The sequence below is a fragment of the Neoarius graeffei genome, chromosome 13 (genome assembly GCF_027579695.1).
Source record: "Neoarius graeffei isolate fNeoGra1 chromosome 13, fNeoGra1.pri, whole genome shotgun sequence".
NCBI lineage: Eukaryota > Metazoa > Chordata > Actinopteri > Siluriformes > Ariidae > Neoarius > Neoarius graeffei.
Window position 1 is genome coordinate 33,438,882 of NC_083581.1, and position 17,602 is coordinate 33,456,483.

At 43.9% G+C, this 17,602-nt stretch overlaps 1 protein-coding gene across 1 annotated transcript in view; it reads right to left on the reverse strand.

Moving 5' to 3' along the window:
* Positions 1–14,243, reverse strand: part of ube2j2 (ubiquitin-conjugating enzyme E2, J2 (UBC6 homolog, yeast)) — a 28,132-nt gene extending 13,889 nt beyond the window's left edge. The window contains exon 1 of the mRNA XM_060937598.1: positions 13,991–14,243. The gene's annotated coding sequence lies outside the window, so the exon portion shown is untranslated. The remainder of the gene's footprint in view (positions 1–13,990) is intronic.
* Between the last annotated feature and the right edge of the window lie 3,359 nt (positions 14,244–17,602).

A 17,602-nucleotide genomic window follows, 5' to 3' on the forward strand; every position in this document is an offset into this window, starting at 1 on the left:
TCCTCACCTGTACACTCTGCTCAAAAGGATCAGCTTACGACTTTCATGCTATTGGGCTTTTTCACAATCATGGTGGTCTTTTTGAATAACACCAACTAACTCCTGCAACTAGGTCCATGCTCGAGTTTCTTCTACCTTATTTTATATCATAATAATCCTTATCATCATCTTTCCCCTTCCACTGCTTCACCGGTTTGGGTGCCCAGAATTAAATGCTCCAACAAAGGCAGGAAACTTGACTTGTACTGCATTTCTCTTTGTAGAAGCGTTGCTGCGAGTCCAGTGAGTTTTTCATAGCTTTTCCAGATATTATAAGTAGTGCTGTCAAGCGATTAAAATATTTAATCGCGATTAATGTTGCGACTGTCATAGTTAATCGCAATTTAATCGCACATTTTTGTCACATGAAAAACCATTGTAATTCTCTTATCAGCATAAAAAAGTGAATGGGCTTGCGTTGTACCAATGTTTTTTTTTTTTTTTATTGCAGAGCATAACACTACGGAGCCGTAGAGGAGACATGGTGAATAAAAAAATAAAGCGTGGGAACGACGTGTGCACGAGATATTAATGCACGCGCACGAGTTATAACCCGTGCGCACGCTTTGCGTTAAGGCGTGCGCTCGGGTAATTAAAAGTGAGGGGATGAGTTACTACGGCTCCGTATAACACGTCTTGTCACAGCCACTGCAAAGTCGGGCTGGAGCCGCCGATGGGAAAACGAAACCTAAGCCGAGCACCGTGGCTCTTCGTCCCGAGGCGCGGCAGCGCGAGCTGCCCGTGCTGGTTCTTTGGGGGGAGGGCAGAGGACTCTGGCTGTGCGGGGCGTGACATTACAGTCTAGCTGCTATCGTTTTTCTAAGCAAAGTCTCTGTTCTGTTCCAAGTTCCTGGCAGTTTCAAAAGCTTATGAAAAACCTACATCATGTCACAGAGCGTTAATCTCGCGATAAAAAAAATTATCGCCGTTAAAATTGAGTCAAGTTAATGCGATAATAACGCGACATTTTTGACAGCACTAATAATAAGTATATGGCTTATTGTTAGATCAGAACAGAATTTGTTTCTGGAGGGCAGAGTTAGGAAATCTAGTGATACGGGCAATAGACTTCAGGTGCTGAGACAGACAGAAGTTTAGGACTGGTGAGGGAGAACATGTCGTTGTTGGTATATATGTAGTGCCAGTCCACGTCGTCTTCTTCGATAAATGGGGTTTCACAGCTGCCTCTTCGTCTTGATGGTGGGGCATTGACACGCTCGAAACCATTACGGACAAGTTCCATCCATCCATCCGTTATCTGTAGCCGCTTATCCTGTTCTACAGGGTCGCAGGCAAGCTGGAGCCTATCCCAGCTGGCTATGGGTGAGAGGCGGGGTACACCCTGGGAGACAAGTCACCAGTTTATCGCAGGGCTGACACAGAGACAAACAACCATTCGCGCACTCATTCACACCTATGGTCGATTTAGTGCGGACAAGTTTTCTAAGAAAATTCATCCACGTAGATTCCAATTTTGCCAGCTGCGAGGCGTTAAGATTACAGGCTTGGGTACTGTAGGCGAGACGACTGCGCACACAAGCAGTTAGAAACTTTACGCGCATGGACAGCGTTATTCAATGGTCCGTGAGTACAGTTTTTAACTCATTCCACTTTTCATGAACTGAAGTGATGCGCTGGATGGTAAATGCTGAATGGCCTTCCTCATTTGATATGATATGACCAAGATAAGTGAAGCTAGTGTTCAGGGACACGCCAGCCCTACCTATAGCACCAAGGTCTCTTATAAGTTCTTATAAATACTGTGTCAAATGCAGGCTCAGTTTTGACCTTGTGGTCATTTCATTTAATCCCACGTTAATTATTACACTTAGATTTTACTGGTTAAATTCAGAATGGGGGCGGCACGGTGGTGTAGTGGTTAGCGCTGTCGCCTCACAGCAAGAAGGTCCTGGGTTCGAGCCCCGGGGCCGGCGAGGGCCTTTCTGTGTGGAGTTTGCATGTTCTCCCCGTGTCCGCGTGGGTTTCCTCCGGGTGCTCCAGTTTCCCCCACAGTCCAAAGACATGCAGGTTAGGTTAACTGGTGACTCTAAATTGAGCGTAGGTGTGAATGTGAGTGTGAATGGTTGTCTGTGTCTATGTGTCAGCCCTGTGATGACCTGGCGACTTGTCCAGGGTGTACCCCGCCTTTCGCCCGTAGTCAGCTGGGATAGGCTCCAGCTTGCCTGCGACCCTGTAGAAGGATAAAGCGGCTAGAGATAATGAGATGAGATGAGAAATTCAGAATGGCGTTTTTTTTAGTACTAACTGGGTTTAACTTCTGGATGTATACAGTACTTTCTTTCACGACAGAAAGCTATTCAAGTAGAAGTTACATTATTTGTAAACTAATTGCTTCTGACAGGATCCCTTGTCCATCAATACTGTCCTCTCTGGAAAACATTCACCATATGATAAGGCTGTAGATGATTTTTAAGAAAATGTCTCTTTTGAAGCAGAATACTGTTGTTGCCCAGTAAAAAACAGGACTTGAAACAGATGCGAGACGCAGTAGCAGCAGAGCTTCACATGTGCTTGAAATATGAATCTATCAAAAAAAAAAAAGTGTCCTCTCTGGAAAACCACAAGGATTGACACCACTTCAGTTGTTATTAGTCACCACCATGTACGAACATCACGGCACAGGACGTGAAAATTTGTACTCAACATACACTACCGTTCAAAAGTTTGGGGTCACCCAGACAATTTTGTGTTTTCCATGAAAAGTCACACTTTTATTTCCCACCATAAGTTGTAAAATGAATAGAAAATATAGTCAAGACATTTTTCTGGCCATTTTGAGCATTTAATCGACCCCACAAATGTGATGCTCCAGAAACTCAATCTGCTCAAAGGAAGGTCAGTTTTATAGCTTCTCTAAAGAGCTCAACTGTTTTCAGCTGTGCTAACATGATTGTACAAGGGTTTTCTAATCATCCATTAGCCTTCTGAGGCAATGAGCAAACACATTGTACCATTAGAACACTGGAGTGAGAGTTGCTGGAAATGGGCCTCTATACTAGCCTGGGCCCGCCCATCCTAAGTGTGACGCAACACGGGGGCCTGTTGCGAACTTAGTCTGGCAAGGCAAGCTATCTCCAGCTCTTCCAAGCTCCCGAAAAATCGGGAGCCAATCAACTTTGAGCATCTCCAACGGCCCTGGGTAGAGGCGTGTTCAAGGCAGTGACGTAGTAGAACTGCGACCGGAAGCCATAGATTGTTTACAGAATCTATGCCGGAAGCGCTTCATTCACTAGAAACATTACGAACATGGAGCAGCGGCAAGCCTTTGACACAGCGGTAGATGCTGTATTGAAAGCATTCAACGGGAAGTTCTCATTGAAAACGGAGCAAAGAGCAGCCCTGGAGGTATTTATCTTCTTCCTGTTACTCAAGCAGTTTCCGTCGCGTCACATACGTCAGAGGAAAGAGTGATGTGATTGGTTTAAACTTCATCACAGCCTTTTCTGGCTTCGACCAGTAGCAAACTGAGGCATTTCAGGGAGGCGGGTCAACCACGCGCTTTGGGAAACGGTTGGGCTTAATATCTTTGCCAGACCAAATGCTCGCAGAGCTTTGAAGTTGCGTTAGCCAGGCTACCTCTATACACCTATGGAGATATTGCACCAAAAACCAGACATTTGCAGCTAGAATAGTCATTTACCACATTAGCAATGTATAGAGTGGATTTCTGATTAGTTTAAAGTGATCTTCATTGAAAAGAACAGTGCTTTTCTTTCAGAAATAAGGACATTTCAAAGTGACCCCAAACTTTTGAACGGTAGTGTACATCACATCCATTTCAACAGTTTTTCACTTTGTATATCTTACTCTTGTGGACTATAAGAAAGTGGGTCAGTTTTAGAAACACACTATATGCTGTCTTCTCACCACAAAAAAAAAAAAAAAAACACGCCCAGTACAGTGGTGCTTGAAAGTTTGTGAACCCTTTAGAATTTTCTATATTTCTGCATAAATATGACCTAAAACATCATCAGATTTTCACACAAGTCCTAAAAGTAGATAAAGAGAACCCAGTTAAACAAACGAGACAAAAATATTATACTCAGTCATTTATTTATTGAAGAAAATGATCCAATATTACATATCTGTGAGTGGCAAAAGTATGTGAACCTCTAGGATTAGCAGTTAATTTGAAGGTGAAATTAGAGTCAGGTGTTTTCAATCAATGGGATGACAATCAGGTGTGAGTGGGCACCCTGTTTTATTTAAAGAACAGGGATCTATCAAAGTCTGAGCTTCACAACTGAAGTGTATCATGGCACGAAAAAAGGAGATTTCTGAGGACCTCAGAAAACATGTTGTTGATGCTCATCAGGCTGGAAAAGGTTACAAAACCATCTCTAAAGAGTTTGGACTCCACCAATCCACAGTCAGACAGATTGTGTACAAATGGAGGAAATTCAAGACCATTGTTACCCTCCCCAGGAGTGGTCGACCAACAAAGATCACTCCAAGAGCAAGGCGTGTAATAGTTGGCGAGGTCACAAAGGACCCCAGGGTAACTTCTAAGCAACTGAAGGCTTCTCTCACATTGGCTAATGTTAATGTTCATGAGTCCACCATCAGGAGAACACTGAACAACAATGGCGTGCATGGCAGGGGTGCAAGGAGAAAGCCACTGCTCTCCAAAAAGAACATTGCTGCTCATCTGCAGTTTGCTAAAGATCACATGGACAAGCCAGAAGGCTAATGGAAAAATGTTTTGTGGACGGATGAGACCAAAATAGAACTTTTTGGTTTAAATGAGAAGCGTTATGCTTGGAGAAAGGAAAATACTGCATTCCAGCATAAGAACCTTATCCCATCTGTGAAACATGGTGGTGGTAGTATCATGGTTTGGGCCTGTTTTGCTGCATCTGGGCCAGGACGGCTTGCCATCATCGATGGAACAATGAATTCTGAATTATACCAGCGAATTCTAAAGGAAAATGTCAGGACATCTGTCCATGAACTGAATCTCAAGAGAAGGTGGGTCATGCAGCAAGACAACAACCCTGAGCACACAAGTCGTTCTACCAAAGAATGGTTAAAGAAGAATAAAGTTAATGTTTTGGAATGGCCAAGTCAAAGTTCTGACCTTAATCCAATGGAAATGTTGTGGAAGGACCTGAAGCGAGCAGTTCATGTGAGGAAACCCACCAACATCCCAGAGTTGAAGCTGTTCTGTACGGAGGAATGGGCTAAAATTCCTCCAAGCCGGTGTGCAGGACTGATCAACAGTTACTGGAAACGTTTAGCTGCAGTTATTGCTGCACAAGGGCGTCACACCAGATACTGAAAGCAAAGGTTCACATACTTTTGCCACTCACAGATATGTAATATTGGATCATTTTCCTCAATAAATAAATGACCAAGTATAATATTTTTGTCTCATTTGTTTAACTGGGTTCTCTTTATCTACTTTTAGGACTTGTGTGAAAATCTGATGATGTTTTAGGCCATATTTATGCAGAAATATAGAAAATTCTAAAGGGTTCACAAACTTTCAAGCACCACTGTATATGACCTGTACATCTGAAATTCTGTGCAGTTAATGTCCATCTCAAAAGGTCATTTTGGGAGCAGAGAAACAAAAATCTGGAGGTGTAATTTTTGGACTATTGTGGACCTGAAAAGTTTACCCCGATTGTGAAACAGTCCTAATAGCACTACCAACACCACCTCATAGATTAGGGGTCTTCAACCAGGCAGAATGTGAAGTTTGCACTTGGACAAAATGAGACGAAGATCAGTCCAGCAGTCGGAGCCAGGCGTCCTGCATCTCACGGAGCTTCTTCTGCACTTTTCGCCTTATGCTGGCAAAGGCATCTTTCTTTACTTGTGAAGAGGGATCATTCTAGTGAGCTCTGAACAGTTGATGTTTTTCTAACAGTAAGGTCTGTATCTCGTTGTCGTTCTCATCAAACCAACCTTGGTTTTTGCGGGTAGCTGGTCCGAAGTGTTCAAGGGCAGAAGAGTAGGCTGCATCTCTAAAGGCCGCCCACTGCACTTCAATGTTATCCTGATCAAAAGATATATTACACAACCTGCTATTCCAGTCACTGGCAAATTCCTCTGCAAATTTGCTGTCCTTCAGTCTGGAGACATTGATTCGCTTTGCTGTCTTCTGGCCTTGGGGTCTTTGAGCAGGCAGAATTCGAAGTTTGCACTTAGATACAATCAGATGATGATCAATCCAGCAGTCGGTGCCACACATGGATTTTGTCACTCTTGCATCCTGCCTATCCCTCTTCCTAGTGATAGTCATTCAGATGCCAATGTCTGGAACGAGGGTGCATCTAAGATGTCTTGTTATGGGTAGGGAGTCGAAATAGAGTGTTGGTAATGATAACATCATGAGCAGTGCTGAGTTCTGAGGAACAGTAAGCCATTGCTGTTACACTTGCCAATGCCGTGACTTCCTACAATCCCTTCCCAGATCTGGTGATCAGATCCCACTTTGGCATTGAAGTCTCCAAGAACAAAGAGCTTCTCTGACTATGGGACTGCTGCAATGATAGCGTCAAGTTCTTTGTCGAATTTATCCTTGATGTCCTCCTGAGTTAGTCATTGTGGGAGCATAATCAACGTTGTGTTCTTCTTGACTCCAAGTGGGAGCTGAAGTGTCATCAAGCAATCGTTGATGCCCTCCGGGAGTTTAGTAAGTTTCTGGTTGAGGTGGGACTTTACAGCAAATCCAACCCCTGCCTCTTGCCGTTCAGTGCTGCTACAACCACTCCAGAAGAAGGTATAACCACCACTGTGTTCAATGAGCTGGCCCTTGTCCACTAAACATGCTTCGCTAAGGGGTCATTCCATGTAAATTCACACACCCTCCCCAGTGACACCTCTTCAATTTGCCTGATATTTATTTTATTAGTGCCTTATGACGTCAAAAGAAAGAATCCAAAATTTTAGCTTCCTAGCTGGAACGGTTTTTGAATTTTGGCCCTTCAAAGTTTGGGTGCCACGCCCACTTTTGGGGTCCGGGAATTGTACACTTAATTTGCACGCATTTTTGGAGGCCCATATCTTTTGTTCTAAGGGGGATAAAGACCTGTAAATTGCTATATCTATGTATTCTGGCCCTGTCTATCTAATTCTGCACCTAAAAATAGCACAGGTTTACTAACTTTATAGATATTAACCCCTTAAAAGTGGATTTTTTTTAATGACAATTTTTTTTTTGACATTTCAGGGGTCCATATCTTGGAAAGTTTTTGTGTTGATAGGGTTTAAACGGATTTATCATCATATTTGGGAACTCTACTGTGTACTTAGAGAGTTTCAGGGCACTCAGAGGTTTGGTGGGGGTACAGAAGGGCCCCAAATATGGCTTCGGGACAAAATTACCGTTTGGTACGCCCTACTTCAGGCCATTAGTTGGCCATGTGGGCACATGATGACTGGAATGAGCCTTTAACCCTATCAACAGACACCTTTTATCAAACTTTTAAGCCAATAAAAACTTTGATTATCCAACTCCTTCAATACAAACTAAGTATTTGCATATGGTACTGTTTTTGCATATTTTCTGAAAAATCCGAAAAGTCCGGAAAGTAGGTCAACTACTGTTTTAACTGCCAATTCAAATCAAAAGGTACTAAAACACATTCAAATTATAAAATAGTAAGATTAAAACAAGGATAATATCACTGAACACATATATTTGAATATATAAACTGACAGTTTACATTTATTAACCCTTTGCACACACACGTAACTTAAACTACACTTACTTAAGAATAAATTAGTCATGTGATCAGATCAGACAATTTTAATGAGGCATGGACGCCATTTACTGCTGTAAAATACATGTAGGTACAATACAAAATGATTCAATTCAATATAAAACCATAACCAGGCTTGTTGACGGACACTGACAGTTAATTAATTTTACTTTGTATACAAAATAATTGTTACAAAAGTGAAACATTTGTTTACAGATATCTCTTTGATTTTTTAATGCTAACTGTTCGTGAAAATGGGCTGCACGGTGGTGTAGCGGTTAGCGCTGTCACCTCACAGCAAGAAGGTCCGGGTTCGAGCCCCGTGGCCGGCGAGGGCCTTTCTGTGTGGAGTTTGCATGTTCTCCCCGTGTCCGCGTGGGTTTCCTCCGGGTGCTCCGGTTTCCCCCACAGTCCAAAGACATGCAGGTTAGGTTAACTGGTGACTCTAAATTGAGCGTAGGTGTGAATGTGAGTGTGAATGGTTGTCTGTGTCTATGTGTCAGCCCTGTGATGACCTGGCGACTTGTCCAGGGTGTACCCCGCCTTTCGCCCGTAGTCAGCTGGGATAGGCTCCAGCTTGCCTGCGACCCTGTAGAACAGGATAAAGCAGCTACAGATAATGAGATGAGATGAGAATGTTCATGAAAATACCAGTGGGTTTGAGCCATATGCTCAAGGCTTTGATATTGAAACAACCAATTATTGTAAGTAATGAACACATAGCATAAAACTGTTAACATTTAGATGTCTTTATGATCAATACTTTAAAAACAATTGTATAGAAGAAAGGTATGTATCAAAAATATAGAGTTCCTCATGAATACCCTTGCCCCCTTCATGTTTATAATGATTATATATATGTAAAAAATTTCCCCTTTTTACTAATTGATATGCTAATTTTCCCCACATGAGTGGCTAGGGGCTCCTTCCCCTTTTCTTGAAAAAAAAAAAAACCCTGATGAGTCTAGGTTTAACTTCCAGATCGGATGTCAGAACAAATGTAGTAAAGCAACCAGGATGTTTTTCTTGGGATCATCCCCTTGTTTGCATCTTTCCCTTTCCTGTTCGAAAGATGCACTTAACTATTAAGTGTATAGTGGTCAGAGTTTGGTTGGATACAGGGAAAGGTGTCAAATGTAAAAAAAAAAAAAAACAGCATCGTGAAACAGCCGGGAAAGGGTTTATCCCTTGTAATTGTCAATATAACTAATGGGGTATTGGGTATAAATAATCGTCCCATAGATTAAAATCACTATATGGGTGTGCTTTTACTACCTTAAACATGAACAGGCAGTCAAAACAACAGTTGACCTACTTTCCGGACTTAGGATTTTTCAGAAAATAGTACCATATACAAATGGTTAGCTTATATTGAAGGAGTTGGATAATCAAAGTTTTTATTGGCTTAAAAGTTTGATAAAAGGTGTCTGTTGATAGGGTTAAAGGCTCATTCCAGTCATCATGTGCCCACATGGCCAACTAATGGCCTGAAGTAGGGCGTACTAAACGGTAATTTTGCCCCGAAGCCATATTTGGGGCCCTCCTATACCCCCACCAAACCTCTGAGTGCCCTGAAACTCTAAGTACACAGTAGAGTTCCCAAATATGATGATAAATCAGTTTAAACCCCATCAACATAAAAACTTTCCAAGATATGGACCCCCAAAATGTCAAAAAAAATTGTCATTAAAAATCCACTTTTAAGGGGTTAATATCTATAAAGTTAGTAAACCTGTGCTATTTTTAGGTGCAGAATCTGATAGACAGGGCCAGAATACATAGATATAGCAATTTACAGGTCTATATCCCCCTTAGAACAAAAAATATGGGCCTCCAAAAATGCGTGCAAATTAAGTGCGCAATTCCCGGACCCCAAAAGTGGGCGTGGCACCCAAACTTTGAAGGGCCATAACTCAAAAAACATTCGAGCTAGGAAGCTAAAATTTTGGATTCTTTCATTTGACATCATAAGGCACTAAGAAAATAAAAATAAGGCAAATTGAAGAGGTGTCACTGGGGAGGTTTTGGGCATTTGTGTGAATTGACATGGAATGACCCTGAGGGCAGCTATGTCCACAGTATAGCGAGCTAGTTCCCTGGTGATTAGTGCAGTTCTTCTCTCCTGCCTGTCTGCTTTGATGTTATCCAGTAAAGTGCACAAGTTCCACATGCCAAAGTTGAGTACCTTCACTATCTTATTTTCTTATTTATTGTATTTCGACCGCTGAGTGGAGTCCTTGTCAGCCACGGCATGCTGGCCAGGGTGAGGTGAAGCAGGCTATGTTTGGGGCACCTTTTCTAGCTCCTTCCTCCATGGAGGTGAGCAGAGCTAATCCTAAACAGGGCTGCTCAGACACCCAAAGGGCTGCCAAACTTCGCTGCTGCTTCGTTCTAGCAGAGAGCGACCCAATGCCCTAGGTTGCCTGTGTGCAGGTTCGTGACTACAGCTTCCAGTGTTTCCATACCTGCTGCTTCGCCACAGGACTTGAATTTGAAGTCATGACTTGCGCCTGACTTGGATTAGAGTATGGGAGAGTTGTGCAGCCGTCAGCCTCACTCTCTCATCCCAACCTAACTGGGTCCAGGGGCAAGACAGAATCAAGACGGCTGGAACTAGGTCGGGATGCAGTAGATGGCCAACAGTGTTCTACATGTTGCACTGTGCCCTGATCGTGCTCCACAAATGCTTTGCTGAGTCTGCCTTCCTGCCCGGTGAGCCACCAGGTGGTGGTCTCCTCTGCATAGTCTGCTGCGTCTAGTCTTCAGTCATAACCCTGACCAGGGGGAGCGAGGGGTTACTAGTGCTTGCTCAAGGCACCACACCAGGCTAGTGGAGGGAAGGAGACACCTTACTACTACACTGCATGGCGGTCGAGGATGGCACATGCCCACTGCCCTAATACAGACTCTACACTATTCTGTAACACGTTCTACACTATATCCCATACACATTCTACCAAATTCAAGTCCTGTGGCGATGGGCAAGTGGGGAAGCAGCAGGTGCAGAAACACTGGAAGCTGTAGTCACGAACCTGCACAGAGGCGGCCCAGGGCAGAGGGTTGCTCTCTGCTGGAACTAAGCAGTAGCGGAGTTCGGCAGCCCCCTGGGTGTCTGGGCAGCCCTGTTTAGGATTTGCTTTGCTCACCTCCATGGAGGAAAGGGCTAGAAAAGGTGCCCCAAACAGCCTGCTTCACCTCACCCTGGCCAGCACACCATTGCTGGCAGGGATCCCACTCAGCGGTCGAAATACAACAAAAAGATAGTGAAGGTACTCAACCTTGGCACGTGGAACATCGGCAAAGACCGGACCGGCCTCATCAGTCACCTCCGCACCCACAACCACCACCCACCAAATTGAAGCCTGTAGGACGAACATCATCAAACTAGCTGAATCTATGCTGTAAGGGTAGTATCTCACTGGGCTGCGACAGCCCGCAACTAGTTGGAGACACAACAATTGCGATTAAATATGCGAATTAGCGACAATTTTCACTTGGAATCACACTGAATTGATATTCGCATATTTTACCACAATTGTCGGGTCTCCAACTAGTCGCAGGTTGTCGCCACCCGGCTTTCCCTCGGCAGGCAGCGAAGTAGACGAAGCCTCACGGAAACTGACTTGAGAAGGGTTCGCGACGGCTTTGCGACACCAGCGACACATTTGCGGCTATTTTGTAGAGATGAAAGTGGAGCAAAGAAAAAAATCCTCAACTTTTGAAAGTCAAACTAAGATGGGGGGGGACAACGTCCCCCGAAAAATTTTTAATAACATAACACGCAAAACCCTGCATTCTAGTGCATTTTAGTACTTATTTTCACTAAAACAATTTATAAACTTTTAAGCCTTTTTCTTTCATGTACATTAATGATTAACATGTCAAAAATATCAAATTTAATTCCCCTAGTTAATGAGTAATTTTCAGGCGTGTATTTAGAAAACGTGGTGATTTTCCTGCTACACACTTCATTACTTTGAAAAAAAATCAGACAGTTGAAGGTAAACTCAGCAAAATCCCAAAACAGTCCTGTTAAAAAGTAAAGGTCTGTTAGAGTTTCTAAAGCTTTCAGGTTTCAGTGTTGGGGACATTGAGCCTCGTTTATCAATCTTTTAGTAGAGTTGTGCGTTTGCAGAAGCTAAAGTGAACTAAACATTTCCAATTCATATTTATGCGAGTTGAAGCCAATTGTTTACATTAGTTCGTATTGTCTGTAAATTTAAACACCAATGAATACCAAATTTCTCATGTAAATCAGGGGCGTAGCTAGGATTTTTCAGGGTGTGTGTGTGTGTCACACACTGACTGGCAGCCTGAGTGCATTATGTAACAAAAAATAAATTACCATTGCTAGTTTTAGGCAGTTTAGAAACCGGTTCTTCCATTATTGCTGTTTCTTCCACATTTTCTTGATGTTATGTTCTAGAAACGGCACTAAAACTTAGCTTCGAAACCACAAAATGCAACTTTGATGGAAAAAATAAATAAATAAATTGCTGACCTGTCTTCACGTCGAAAGGAGGAGGAAAATTTTGCTTGTTTTGACATGGCCAATTATGAACACAAGAGGAAATACTTGTAACTTGCAACTAAAAAGACTGCAGCTCCACTGGCAGCTCAAACATGCTTTCTAGTGCGATTGTGTTGCGCTTGCGCAGAACGGTGTCAGTCCTGCACGCCGTAGCTCGTGCACCTGAAGGTGCACCGTTAACAAAGAACACCTGTCTTTAATCAATGAACTGTGTTTGGGCTATTTAAGGACTGCGCCCATGCAAGGACGATGTGAAGTATTACGCCGCGTCTAGGAACGCGAAAAATCCGAAAAATAAATTTCTCCATTTGGAAAACTGGAGATTTTCAAGAGTTTTGTCAAATATCCAGATTTCCGGGTAAATCCGGAAGACTTTCATCTATAATTTTGAGAGAAATTTTGTCGCACGAATTTCTTGAACATGTTCAAAATTTCAGCGACGAAGGAGCGACACTTCGCGACTCATGCGAGGAAACTGAGAAGCCCCGCGAATGTTTCAAGACACTTCTGAAACCCTCTCATGAATGACGTTCGCAAGCTGTCGCAGCCCAGTGAGATACTGGCTTAACTCAGCTGCATTGTATTCTGGGACTCAGGGCCTCTGCATGCTCTTGCGACAAGGCTTTAGCAGATAGCTTTTCGCAGACAGTTGTAATTTATCGTTGAGCGGGGAGTAATAGGCGTGCGCGATGTTATTCACCACCACAACGCAAGGGGGCGCGAAGTCGCGAAATCGCTAGGAGTAGTTGGTGGGTGTGGTTAGCGGAGTGTTTATCCTCCGGTTACTTATAATGACTAGAACTGGAGTCGTATAGATGTACGTACTTCCTCGATCAACCGCTCTTCGTGCTGCTCCATTTTTGCTCGTGTTTTTAAAAATGGCGGTCGTGAAAACAAACCAAACCGGGAAAGTAGGGAAGCGGAAGTGCGTGTACAGCGGATGTAGAGTGGACCTGGAATGGACCAATCCGAGCCCTCTTGTCTGCGATGCTGTCTGCGAGGCTTCTGCGGTGGTCACAATTTTTGGGAGGTGCGTGCAGAGCGTCTGCGAAGGGGGGGGCTACACAGACGCCATCTGCGAGGACTGCGTTGTCAGCATAAATTGGCCTTCAGAATCCAGCGTTTACACCATCTTCACTACTACAAAGGTTGATTTCTCATTAAAATGACTTTGGGTGTCGCTGGAAAATGGTTTGTTTTTAGGTGTGAATAATGACACTTGACCATTATCCCTGATGTCTGAGATCCCTGAATATTGTTCTACACATTCTTCTGTACATTGTCCCCCTGTGACATCAGTGTGGCACATGTGCTCACTTCTCACAGGAATAACGAAAATACACCACCAACCACCACGTCAACAACCTAATCACTACACACAGCAAAAAGATTTCAACATAAACATATTTAATGTGTTTCAGGGTGAAGGTTTACTTTAAAGAAACACTTTTCTTCTTTGTGTTCTCTCTCTCTGTCTCTGTGCATGTTTAAATGAGTTTATTTTACTTTAAGATAAGATACTGGTCTACACAGCTAGAGTAATGAATATAGTATATTAGTACAGTGTTAATAAATGTTCCATTGTATTAAATATGACATAAACTGACTGAAAACATTCATTATCACCAGAGGGAGTAAATCCGGTGTGACACACACAGACACTTAGCATATCATGCTAACGGCGTCTTACCTCTTAAACACCGGCTAAAAACTCAACCAGGGGCTAAAATTTTATTTTTAAAAATATCCTAATATACTTCCGAACGAAAACACAGATGGAAAATGTTAAAGGAAACATAAATGCAGTTTTGAGCTCGCCGAAACGCTCATCTGTGCCCCTTCCCAATATGTCCGCCGACAAAACCCGGAAGTGATGATAAACGAAAATAAAAGTTCCGCCGTCGTGTGAAAGTAAAAGCACGACAGGAATAAACACAAAGGATGTAGACATGAGTGACAAACACTTTCTTTCTTTATCCATCCATCCATCTTCAGTAAGTGATTTATTCAGTGTAACCCAGGACCTTCCGACAGTAAGTGTGATGTGGGATTAGGGGAGAGCGGGGAGACTTGGGAGAGAGGAGACTTGGGACAGTTTGCATCCCCATCAATGAGCTAATGGCCCTTTTCCACTACCCTTTTTCAGCTCACTTCAGCCCGACACGGCTCGCGTTTCGACTACCTCAGAACAGCACGACTCAGCTCGCTTCAGCCCTGCTTAGCGCCCAAAACTCGCACGGTTTTGGAGTGGGGCTGAAGCGAGCCAAACCGAGCTGAGTGAGGCTGGGGGCGTGAGCAGACACTCCCCTGTGCACTGATTGGTGAGGAGGAGTGTCCTCACACGCCCACACATGCCCCGCGAGCACGCTGGGATCTGTAAACACCGTAAACCCGGAAGAAGAAGAATTACGAGAATTTCTGAAACCTTATGCGCCTCGCCTCATCTATACGCTCTTGCCAGTATCTGTTGGCGTTGTCACCGACAACAAGCCACAGAACCAAGACCAGCAACACTAACGACTCCATGTCCTCCATGTTTATTGTTTACTATCCGGGTCGTGAGACTACCGCTTAAAAGATCACTGATGTCACTGTTTGCGCCGCTTAACGACATCACGTGACGTCCACCCACTTTCGCTAACTCCACCCAATGTGTCCACCCACTTCCAGCCAGCACGGTTCAGCGCGGTTGTAGTCGAAATGCAACTCCAATAGCCCCACTCAGCTCGACTCAGCCCAACTCAGCACGGCACGGCTCAGCCGCGTTTGTAGTGGAAAAGCGGCATTAAAGTGCAAATCAGGGTAAATTCAGGAGCAAGATCAATGTCTCATCTCATCTCATTATCTCTAGCCGCTTTATCCTAGCCTAGTAAACTAGACCCACCTGCCTAGCGGCCAAAAATATTTTTTGCCTAGCGAGTGGGTCTAGCCTCGCACCATATAAACAAAAACACCCCGGGCATCAAATCGTGCCCGCCAATCACAACGCAAGGTTTTTGTTTGGATTCTTTGGGCGGGCTTTTGCAGGAGTGACGACAAAGCTGCGCGACGCTGGAGAAAGCACAGCAGGAAAGATGGCTACGGGCTAGTGAACAGCGCGCGTTTGACTCCGCTTTGGAATCAGTTTTAGAAGAATTAGACTTGGAGTTTTCGTTGAAACATGAGCAGGAAGAGGCTCTCCGCTCATTCCTTTTCAAGAAGGACATTTTCGCTGTTTTGCCGACCGGCTATGGCAAAAGTCTGATCTACCAGCTGGCTCCGCTCGTAGCCAAAAGGATGGGGCTAGTTTGTGCAGTATGAAGAATTAATAAACAGCTTTGAAACATTACTTTTTGATTGTTTCTTATTTTCCCGTTATTTTAAATTTAAGGGAAATTATTTCACCAAACACCACTAAATAAAAACTCTCAAAAACAGTTTAAGCAAACCCTTGAAAAACACTTGGAAAAAAAAAAAAAGAGTCTAAGTATGTGGTATAGACTCCAAACTTGTGGTAATTATTTCCAAACTTCTTAATATCTAGAACCTGTTTATTAATTAATATGCATTTTGAAAAATTATTTAATTTCAAGGCCTCCCCCACTGCTTTCTGTCGCTCTGACTATGTCACAGTCACTGTTGCGCTGATTGGTCAGAGCGTTGGCCTATACGCACAGAGACAGTTTGAAAGACAGCGGTTTGTTCCTCCTACCCGCTTCGGAAATGTCTACGGATCGAGGCCAGACTAAATATTCACATTTAGTCTGGCTTGCCAGGCTAGCTTTATCCTGTTCTACAGGGTCACAGGCAAGCTGGAGCCTATCCCAGCTGACTACGGGCGAAAGGCGGGGTACACCCTGGACAAGTCGCCAGGTCATCACAGGGCTGACACATAGACACAGACAACCATTCACACTCACATTCACACCTACGCTCAATTTAGAGTCACCAGTTAACCTAACCTGCATGTCTTTGGACTGTGGGGGAAACCGGAGCACCCGGAGGAAACCCACGCGGACACGGGGAGAACATGCAAACTCCGCACAGAAAGGCCCTCGCCGGCCACAGGGCTCGAACCCGGACCGTCTTGCTGTGAGGCGACAGCGCTAACCACTACACCACCGTGCCACCCCAAGATCAATGTAATTCTCCTATTTTATATTAAACTTTGGTCAAACATCTGTAACATTCTGCATTCTCTGCAATTTTTTTTTACCTTGCACAATACCAGAAAAGTTCAGTTGAAATCAAGCCATTTGAGGCGAATTGGTCCACCTCTGAAAAAACTTGGCGTTTGGATTTCCCAGCAAACATTGATTTTCATGACGTCGCGTGCGGGACGCCTCTCTCTGAATCCTACGTCAGCGCTGGTTTGTTTACGAGAAAACGACCTGGTGGTTTTCTGCAAATTTCTTCAACGTTATTGTGTAATTATTAAAATGGTTAACAGATAGAATAGAATGCCTTTATTGTCACTATACACATGTACAATGAGATTTAAAGCAACTCCAATAACAGTGCAAACAGCATGTATAGAGGGGGGGGGAGAAGAAAAAAAAAGGGGGGGTAAGGTAAGGAAAGGTGCACAGTCTGAGGTGTATGTGTTGTGTTGTGTTACACATTATGGAGTGAGGTATTGCACATATAAAGTATTGCACAGAGACAGTCACATTATAAATTATTGCACGAGAGAGTCACATTATAAGATAAAATATCACACATTATGAAGTATTGCAAGGTAAGGTAAGGTGCACAGACTTGAGGTGTGTGTGCTGTGTGTAAGGTGCACAGTCCTGAGGTGTGTGTGCTGTGTGTAAGGTGCACAGTCCTGAGGTGAATGTGTTGTGTGTAAGGTGCACAGTCCTGAGGTGTATGTGTTGTGTGTAAGGTGCACAGTCCTGAGGTGAATGTGCTGTGTGTAAGGTGCACAGTCCTGAGGTGAATGTGTTGTGTGTAAGGTGCACAGTCCTGAGGTGAATGTGCTGTGTGTAAGGTGCACAGTCCTGAGGTGTATGTGTTGTGTGTAAGGTGCACAGTCCTGAGGTGTATGTGTTGTGTGTAAGGTGCACAGTCCTGAGGTGAATGTGCTGTGTGTAAGGTGCACAGTCCTGAGGTGAATGTGTTGTGTGTAAGGTGCACAGTCCTGAGGTGTATGTGCTGTGTGTAAGGTGCACAGTCCTGAGGTGAATGTGCTGTGTGTAAGGTGCACAGTCCTGAGGTGAATGTGCTGTGTGTAAGGTGCACAGTCCTGAGGTGAATGTGCTGTGTGTAAGGTGCACAGTCCTGAGGTTTGTGTGTTGTGTGTAAGGTGCACAGTCCTGAG